Source organism: Dipodomys spectabilis, unplaced genomic scaffold, assembly GCF_019054845.1.
Source record: "Dipodomys spectabilis isolate Male_0828 unplaced genomic scaffold, ASM1905484v1 ptg000309l, whole genome shotgun sequence".
NCBI classification, from domain to species: Eukaryota; Metazoa; Chordata; class Mammalia; order Rodentia; family Heteromyidae; genus Dipodomys; species Dipodomys spectabilis.
In genome coordinates, this window is record NW_024870986.1 from 881,118 (window position 1) to 891,169 (window position 10,052).

The window sequence follows — 10,052 nt, forward strand, 5'->3', positions numbered from 1 at the left end:
AGTAATGTTAAGATAAATGACTGAGAGGTATTTGGGGGTTCCTGCCATGTTATCCACTTTCTTGGGGGTTGCAAAAACTGGATTCTTCCTATGGTTCTTGGATTCTCAGTTTGGGTGCAGTTTCTTGGCCTTTATTTTGGTCTTGTTGGTTTTCTATGTGTAGGACATCTTTAAGAATCTTTTGTAGGGCTGGTTTGGTGGAGATGTGTTGTTTCAATTTTTCTTTGCTATGGAAGGTTTTTACTTGGTCTTCATTTAACAAGGAGAGTTTAGCTGGGTACAGTATTCTTGGTTGATAGTTGTTTGTTTTTAGGGCATGGCATATATCATTCCAGGCTCTTCTTGTTTTGATTGTCTCTGCTGAGAAATCTGAGGTGATTCTAATTGGTTTCCATTTATAGGTGATTAATCTATTCTCCTTCACAGCTTTTTGGTCTGAGTTGGTCCTGTGTGGATTATAATGTGCCGGAGGGATATTCTATACTGATCTGGTCTATTTGGAGTTCGAGAAGCTTCTTGAATCTGAATAGGCCTATCTTTTTGCATGTTTGGGAAGTTCTCTGCTAGGATCCTGTTAAACAAATTTCCTAGACCATTAACTTCTGTTTCTAGATGCTCCTCTACACGCATTATCCTTAGATTAGGCCTTCTGATGGTGTCTTCCAAGTGTTGGATAGATCTCTCATATTTCTTGGACTTGTCTTGGATGATTGTATGCTCTTTCTCTATAATATCTAGGCTATCTTCAGTCTCCGAGTTTCGATCTTCTGCATGGTGTAACCTGCTGTCAAGACTTTCTGCTTTGTTTTTTATTTCTTTTCCTTCTAATTGTTCAGCTTTAATGGCTTCAAATTCTTTGTTGAAGCTTTGTTTTAGATCTTGTACGGACTTCTTTACTTCCTTAATTTGGTATTTAGTGTTTATTCTCAAATCATTTAATTGATTTTTTATGGTTTCCTTGGACTCCCATTCCTTCTGTTGGGTTCCATTCAGCATTCCCTTTGTGGTCTCCCTGACTTCCTTCAGCTCTTTGTTAATGGATCCCATGAATGCCTTTAGTGATCTTTGTGTATTCTCATCCTCCTCTCTCAATTCCTATATTACTCTCTGCTTAGCTTCCTCCCGTTCATGCCATTCTTGTAGTTCTCTTTGAGTGTTGTCAGCCTGTTCATGCCATTCTTGCCTTTCTTTTTGAGTATTCTCAAGCTGCTCATGCAAATCCTGTATCAGGTTTTGAATAGCTTCCTCACGCTCATGATATTCCTCCATAAACCTTTGGATTGCTTCCTATCTCTCCCTCTCACGCTCATACAGAATCCTTTGTATGTTTTCAATGTTTTCCTGCATTGACCTTTTTTGGCCTCCTCTCTCTCCCTATCACGCTCATACAGAGTTCTTTGTATGTTTTCAATTTTTTCATTTATCATGTTTGCCAGCAGTGTTTGTAGAGCTATTTGGGAAATCTCCTCTGGATTATTCATTATCTGTTCTGTCCCCTGATTATCATGAGTGGGATTGGAGATACCCAGACTTGCCATTTTTCTTGTGGTTTTCCGGTTTACTCTGCCCATTTGGAATGAAAGTAACACCAGTTTTGTGCTAGAACACTTACGTAGGGCAAGCATCAATAAAAGTCTGTATATACACAGTCAATAGTCTGCAGATACAGTCTAGTTCAACAGATACCTCTATTCAACATCAAACAAGTATATATTAATGGGCTATAAACCACAAAGAAGAATTTGGTAAACCAGAAATTATTAGAGTTAGGGAGAGATGTAGGTAAAAAACAGGAATAGAGTGATGTGGGAAGGCACAGGGAGAGTTAACTTAACTAGTCCTAGTCTCAAAGCAGGAAACAGTTTGGATAGGATTAAAGTAGTGAGAGAGAAATCAAGAAGGAAAAGAAAGGGAACAAAAAGAGACCAGAAAAAATAGAAGATTAAAAATTAATAATATGTAGATCGAGAACAAACTATTCAAAGAACGTTAATATAATGAGAGAAGTAGGAGGGATATAAACGAGATGTGAAAAACTTAAAAATAAAAATACCTAAAATATTATATAGGTATAAAGAGGTAGTACTGCCATTAAGAAATTTAAGTCTCAGAAGTTTTGAATTGAGTAATAAATTTGTGGATTAAGTGTGTACACAATGGGGGATAGGGTCTAATATTCAACTAGGGTTTATCTGAGGATGTGCAGAACAACAATTTAGTCTCATAAAGAAGAACAAAAGAGAGAAAAAGGTGAGAAGAATAAGGAAGAAAGAAAAAAAAAGATCAGAAATTCAGTCGAGCTAAGCAAAAAACAAAAAGAAATTTTTTTTAAAGAAAAAAAACAAAAGAAGGAAAAATGCACACACATATGTACCCCTAAAATAAAGATTATAAGGAGGAAAAAAAGTTACTAGAAAACAATTTTTTTCAAAAAAGGTGAAAATTAAAAATTAGAAAACGTTTTAGAAAAGAAAACAAATTTGTAAAAGGTATAAAAAGAAGAAGAAGAAAAAAAAGTTCTTTAATTTTTTGGGGAGGGTTGGGAAAAATCATGTATCTCCCTTGTGCATGTAATCATCCTGTGGTTGGAGTCTCTTGTCTGTTTGTGGTCCTGTGGCTTGGTTGGTTTCTTAAGTCAGTTTGTTTGGACAGGCAGAAAAATGCTCTGCTTTACCCAGGATTTTTCGATCCTCCTCCCAAGTTAGTTCAATGGGAGGGGGATTTGCTTTGAGCATCACAAAAGACGGTGATGGCTTTTTCCTCAAGTTTGGAGATGCCATGATGAGACCAGGTTCTGGGTAGAGTTGAGGTCTTTCAGCAAACAGTAGCTTTTCCTGGGGGCTAGTTTGTGAGAAACTCACAGAGCCCAGCCAGGAGCCACTCTCAGGGTTTCTGTTTACTGATGTCGAGGCTGCTAAAGGGAGGGGCAGCCTCTGGCTCTGATTACCCGATGAAGAAATCCACTCCTAGGGCTGGCGCCTGAACTGGGTGACTTTTCCCTGGGTGGAGCTGAGTCTGGCAGGTCACACCATTAAGTTCTTGTGGCCTGCTAAATGACCCTAGTTTTATTCCAAGGCTTGAGTTGGAGCTAGCAGCTCCTCGGAGCTTTGTTGGTATCCAAGATGGAGATCTCCGGTACTGGGGGGGGGGGGGGGGGGGGAGGAGTGGCCTTCCCTCCTCTGCTTCCTGAGAAGGAGTGAGGACGTCAGGCTTCTACTGAAGCCGCGTCTTGGTTCCTGGGTCATCTCTGGTCTGGGAACTGGAGGATAAAGATGTGTGCTCCGTGTCGGTTCTTGCTGGTGTTGAGTAGAATTCGCTCACCTGCTCCGTATGGTTCTTTTGTCCTGGACTCTCTCTGTTTCAGGTATGGCATCTGTGGCCGCCACAGCCACCTCTGTCGCAGATGCTACAGCGGCAGCTGCTGGCAAGAGCTCAGATCTGTCTCCTTGCCTGGATATTCCCTCTCTGGCCTAACTCTCTGACCTGTGATGGCACACTTGGTGTGATTCTCTGGCTTGCGACTGTTCACTGGAACTCTAAAACTGCTTTCTATGTGAGAGCTTGTTTTGCCTCCAGCTTCTCCTCCACCATCTTCCCATGTCCTTCCGTTTTTGCCACTTTCTAAGTTCTGTTTTGAATTCCTTTTTCAAGTTTTTAAGGTTTTCATCATAGAGGTCCTTCACTTCTTTGGTTAAGTTAATTCCTAGATATTTTATTTTTTTGTGGGCTATTACGAATGGAATTGCTTTCCTAATTTCAGCCACACTTTTCTCATTGTTGGCATACAGAAATGCCATTGATTTTTGAGATTTAAATTTATACTCTGCTACTTTGCCAAAGTTTTGAGTAATTTGGGAGTGGATTCTGTGTGATTCTTTAAATAAAAGATCATGTCAACTGCAAAGAAGGAGAGTTTAAATTCTTTCCCTATTTGGATCCCCATTATGTTTGTATCTTGTCTTATTACTATATCTAGGCATTCAAATACTAGCTTGAATAGCAGTAGAGAGACTGGGCATCCTTGTCTCATTCCTGAATTAAGAGGAAATGGCTTTAGTTTTTCAGCATTATGTATATTGCTGGCTGTAGGTTTGTCATATACAGCCTTTATTGTATTGAGGAATGTTTCATGGATTCCTAATTTTTCCAGAAGTTCATCATAATGGGAAGTTGGATTTTGTTAAATAATTTTTCTGCATCTATTGAAATAACCGTGTGGTTCTTATCCTTGCTCTTGGTGATGTGATTAATTATATTAAATGACTTGCCCATATTGAACCAGCTTTGCTTCCCTGAAATGAATCCTGTTTGATCATCATGTATGATTTTTGGATGACCTTTTGAAGTCGATTGGCCAAAATTTTTTGACATGTTTTGAATCAATGATCATCAAAGTCATGGGTCTATAGTTCTCTTTCCTTGATGAGTCCCTGCCTGGTTTTGGGATGAGGGTTATGATGGCTTCATAGAATGAATTCGGTAGTGAACTTTCTCTTTCAATTTCATTGAAGAGTTGGAATTGTATTGGTGTGAGCTCTGCTTTGAAGGCCTTGTAGAATTCTGCTGTTAAACCATCTGGTCCTTGGTTTTTCATAGATGGGAGTCTCTTATTGATGTTTCTATTTCAATACTTGATATGGTCCTGTTAGATGATTTAACTCATCTTGTGTTAATTTCGGCATGTCAATATTTGTTAGGAAAAGGTCCGTTTCTGTCATGTTCTCAAACTTCTTAGCATAAGGTTTTCAGAAGTATTTCCTTATAATGTTCTGAATCTTGGTTGTTTGTGGAGTAATGTTTCCATTCTCATCTCTAAGTTTATTTATTTGGGTGTGTTCTCTTCTTTTTCTGATAATATTAGCTAAGGGTCTGTCAATTTTGTTTTTTTCGAAGAACCAACTCATTGTTTGATTGATTCTTTCTATAGTTTTTTTGGATTCTAATTCATTTAATTCTGATTTAATTTTAATTATTTCTTTCAATCTACTGGTTTGGGATTTATATTGCTGCTCATTTTCAAGGATGCTCAGATGCCTCATTAGTTTGTTGGTTTCAGATCTCACCAATTTGTTCATGTAGGAACTCAGAGCTATAAACTTACCCCTGAGTACTGCTTTGTTGTGTCCCAGAGGAGCTGGTAGTTTGTGTGTTCATTTTTGTTGAATATCATGAACATTTGAATTTCCTTTCTAGTCTCTTCCATGACCCACTCGTGATTCAGCAGTGTGTTGTTCAGCCTCAATGTGTTACAGGAATTTCTTTGGTGGCTTTTGGTGTTGAGTTCTAATTTTACTCCCTTGTGGTCTGAGAGAATGTAAGGTATAAATTCAATGTTTCTTAATTTGGACAAGTTTGCTTTGTGTCCTTCAATGTGGTATATTTTGGAAAATGTTCCATGTGCTGCTGAGAAAAACGTGTATTCTGAATCTGTTGGGTGAGATATTCGGTAGATGTCTGTTAAATCTAGTGGATCTATGCAGTTGTTTATATCTTCGGTTTCTCTGTTGAGATTTTGCCGAGTTGATCTATCTAGTGGGAAAGTGACGTGTTAAAGTCCCCAACAATTAATGTCTTTGGATCTATCTGATATTTGAGGGAAAGTAATACTTCTTGGATAAATTTGGGTGCTCCGTTGTTTGGAGAATAGATGTTTAGAATTTTAATATCCTCCTGAAGGAAAGATCCATTAATTAATATGTAGAGACCTTCTTTATTTCTTCTTACTAATTTTAATATGAAATCTATTTCATCTGATATTAGGATTACAACTTCAGCTTTTTTATGGAGGCCATTTGCTTGGTACATTTTGTTCTAACCTTTCACATTGAAAATGTGTTTGTTTTTATGGGCAAGATTCCTGAAGGCAGCAGATAGAAGGATCTTTTTAATCCAGCTAGACAGGGTATGTCGCTAATTGGAGAGTTAAGTCCATTAATGTTAAGAGATAGGACAGAGTGGTACTTAGGAGTTTCTGCCATTTTATCCACTTTCTTGGGGGCTGCGGCAACTAGGTTCTTCCTATGGTTCTTGGATTCTCAGTTTGGGGGCAGTTTCTTGGCCTCTATTGTGGTCTTGTTGGTTTTCTATGTGTAGGACATCTTTAAGAATCTTTTGTAGGGCTGGTTAGGTAGAGATATATTGTTTCAATTTTTCATTGCTATGGAAGGTATTTAGTTGCCCTTCGGTTATGAAGGAGAATACAGCTGGGTACAGTACTTTTGGTTCATTGTTGTTTGTCTTTAGGGCATGGCATACATCATTCCAGGCTTTTCTTGCTTTGATTGTCTCTGCTGAGATATCTGAGGTGATTCTAATTGGTTTCCCTTTATAGGTGATTGATCTTTTCTCCTTGACAGATTTAAGGATGTTTTCATTGGTCTGAATTGATCCTGTGCGGATTATAATGTGACAATAGGATGTCCTATTCTGGTCTGGCCTATTTGGAGTTCTAAAAGCTTGTTGTATTTGAATAGGCCTATCTTTTTTGCATGTTTGGGAAGTTCTCTGCTAGGATGCTGTGAAACAAATTTCCTAGACCATTAACTTCTGTCTCTAGGTGCTCCTCTGCACCCATTATCCTCAGATTAGGCCTTCTGATGGTGTTTTCAAAATGTTGAATAGATCTATCATATTTCTTGGATTTTTCTTGGGTGGTTGTATGTGCTTTCTCTATAATATCTAGGCTGTCTTCAATCCCCGAGATTCAATCTTCTGCATGGTCTAATCTACTGTCAAGACTTTCTACTTTGTTTTTTATTTCGTTTCCTTCTAATTGGTTGGCTTTGATGGCTTCAAATTCTTTGTTGGAGCTTTGTTTTAGATCTTGTATGAACTTCTTTACTTCCTTAATTTGGTGTTCAGTTTTTATTATCAAATCACCTAGTTGATTGGTTATGGTTTCCTTGGACTCCCATTCCTTCTGTTGGTTTGCATTCAGCATTCTCTTTGTGGACTCCCTGAGTTCTTTCAGCTCTCTGTTTATGGATTCCATGATTGCCTTTTTGTATTCTCATCCTGCTCTGTCAATTTCTGAATTACTCTTTGATTAGATTCCTCACGTTCATGTGATTCCTGTTGCTCTCTTTGAGTATTTTTAGCCTGCTCACGCCATTCCTGACTTTCTCTTTGTCTGTCCTAGGCCAGGTCCCCCAAATCCTGTCTATCTCTTTGACTGGTCTCAGCCTGCTCATGCCATTTCTTTATTTCTCTTTGAGTGTTCTCTAGCTGCTCACACAATTCTTGTATCAATCTTTGAGTAGCTTTCTCACGCTCATGATATTCCTGTATTGACCTTTGGTTTGTCTTCTCTCTCTCCCTATCACATTCATACAGTGTCCTTTTTAGGTTTTCAATCTTTTCATTTACCATGTTTTCCAGTAGTGATTGTAGAGCTTTTTGGGAACTCTCCAGTGGATTATTCATTATCTGTTCTGTCCCCTGAGTATCATGAGTGGGTTTGGATACTCGAACTTGCCATTTGTCTTGTGTTTTTCTGGCTTGCCCTCCACATTTGGGATGAAATTAACGCCAGTTTTGTGCTAGAACACTATCTTAAGTTAAGCATCAAACAAAGTCTGTAGTTGCATCGTAAAAGTCTGAAGATACACTTTAGTTCAACAGATATATCTATTCAACATCAAACAACTATGTATTAATGGGCTACGAACCACAAAGAAGAATTTTGCAAACCAGAAATTATCAGGTTTAGGGAGAGATGTGGGTAAAAATAGGAATACAGGGATGTGGAAAGGCAGAGTGTGAGTAAACTTAACTAAGTCTTAATCTCAAAGCGGGAAATAGGTTGAATAGAATGATAGTAGAGAAAGAGAGAAAAAAGAAAAGAAAGAGAAAAAATGAGACAAGAAAAAAATAGAAGAAAAAATATTAAAAATTAAAAAGTGAAACACTTAAAAACTTAAAAATTATGCAAAATGCAGACATAATATTCAGAGAAGAAATTGTATAGGATAAGATAAGGGTAGGGCTAGAAAGTAGATATGAAAAACTTAAAATTAGAAATGCTTAAAATATTATATAGATATAAAGAAGTAGTGCTGGTTTTGAATTGAGTAATAAATTTCTGGATTAAGTGGGTACACAATGGGTGATAAGGTCTAATAATAAACTATGGGTATATCTGAGGATGAGCAGAATAGCAATTAAGTCACGTAAAGAAGAACAAAAGAAAAGAAATTGTGAAAAGAATGAGAAGGAAAGAAAAAAAATGATCAAAGGTTAGTAGAGCTAAACAAAAGAAAGTTATAGAGAAAAGAAAAAACACAAGAAAAAAGCACACACACTTATACCCCAAAAATAAAAATTATAAAAGGAAGAAAAAAAAGTTAATAGAAAACAAAATTTTTTTAAATGTTAAAAATTAAAATTAAAAAAATGTTTTAGGAAAAATTTTTTTATAAAAAACTAAAAAAAGAGTTCTTTGATTTTTTGGGGGGGGATGGGAAGATCCTGTATCTCCCTTGTGTCATTAACCAGTCTCTAGTTGGAGTCTTTGGTCGTTTTGTGGTCTTTGATTTTCCTGTGGCTTGGTTGGTTTCTTAAGTTGGTTAGTTTGAGCAGGTAGAAAAATGCTCTGCTTTACCCAGGATTTTGTGATCCTCATCCCAGGCTTATTCAATGGGAGGGAGATCTGCTGTGAGTATCAAAAAAGTGGGAGATGGCTGTTTCCTCTAGTTTGGAGATACTGTGATGAGGCTAGGTTCTGGATAGAGTTGAGGCCTTTCAGCAAACAGTAGCTTTTCCCTGAGGGGCTAGCTTGTGAGACACTCACAGAGCCCAGCCTGGAGCCTTTCTCAGGGTTTAAGTTTACTGAATTTCAATTGATTGTCAAGTCTGCTGTAGGGAGGGGCAGCCTCTGGCTCTGTTTATCCAGTGAAGACATCTACTCCTGGGGCTGTCAGACCTTGCTCTCCCCAGGCTGGGTGACTTTTCCCTGGGTGGGGCTGAGCCTAGCAGGACAGGTTAGGTTCCTGTGACTTGCTACATGACTCTTGTTTTCTTCCAAGGCCTGAGTTGGAGCTAGCTGCTCAGCCAGGCCTTTGTCAGTATCAAAGGTCTCTGGTAGTGAGGGGGGAAGGGTGGCCTTCCCTCCTCTGTTCCCTGAGAAGGAATGAGGATGTCAGGCTTCTACTCACACCAAGTCTTTGTTCCTGGGTTGTCCCTTGTCTGTGAACTGCAGGATGAAGATATCTGCTTCTAGTTAGCTTTTGCTGGGGTTGAGTAGAATCCGCTCACCTGCTGCGTCTGGAGCCTTTGTCCTGGGCTCTCTGTGTTGCAGGTTCGGCATCTAAGGCTGGCCACAGCAACCACCACCACTGGCAAGCGCTCAGATCTGTCTCCTTGCCTGGATTTTCCCTCTCTGGACTAACTGTCTTCCTGTGATGGCACACTTGGTGTGACTCTCTGGCTTAGGACTGTTCACTGGAACAATAAAACTGCTTTCTATGCAAGAGCTTGTTTAGCCTCCAGCTTCTCCTCTGCCATCTTCCCGGAACTTTTTCTAGAAGAATTTTTAGTGATACTCAAATATGTAAGAAATGAGGTAATTTGCCATTCTTTTGCACTTCATAAATGAGAAAGAATTTTCTAGGTGTTTTTAAATATATCATAATATAATGTAGAACTATTCTGTCACATCGTATGATAATCTGATAAAGATATTAGAATAAAGGACACATTGTACTAAGTTTTGGGATGTTAATGTATATAATTATTTTGATTGTGGAAAATTGTGGGGATTTCAACTTTGGGTATTTTTCTTGTTAGGCTGGCATAATATCAGTGGTTAATTTTAGGATAGTGATTCCCTTTCTACAAGAACATGCACCTTATCTGTCCTTTTAAACTTCCAATCATCAATGGCATCAGAGTTGTACACCAACTTGTCTAGCTTCCGACCTTAGCTGGTCAGGATCCTGCAGTCCTTCCAATCTTAGTTCTTAGATAGTACAGGATGGTGGAAATGATCCAATGCACCCAGCTATAGATTGAGAAGAAAGTCCACTAAAATTTGGCCTGGGATCTGTTCTCAAGCC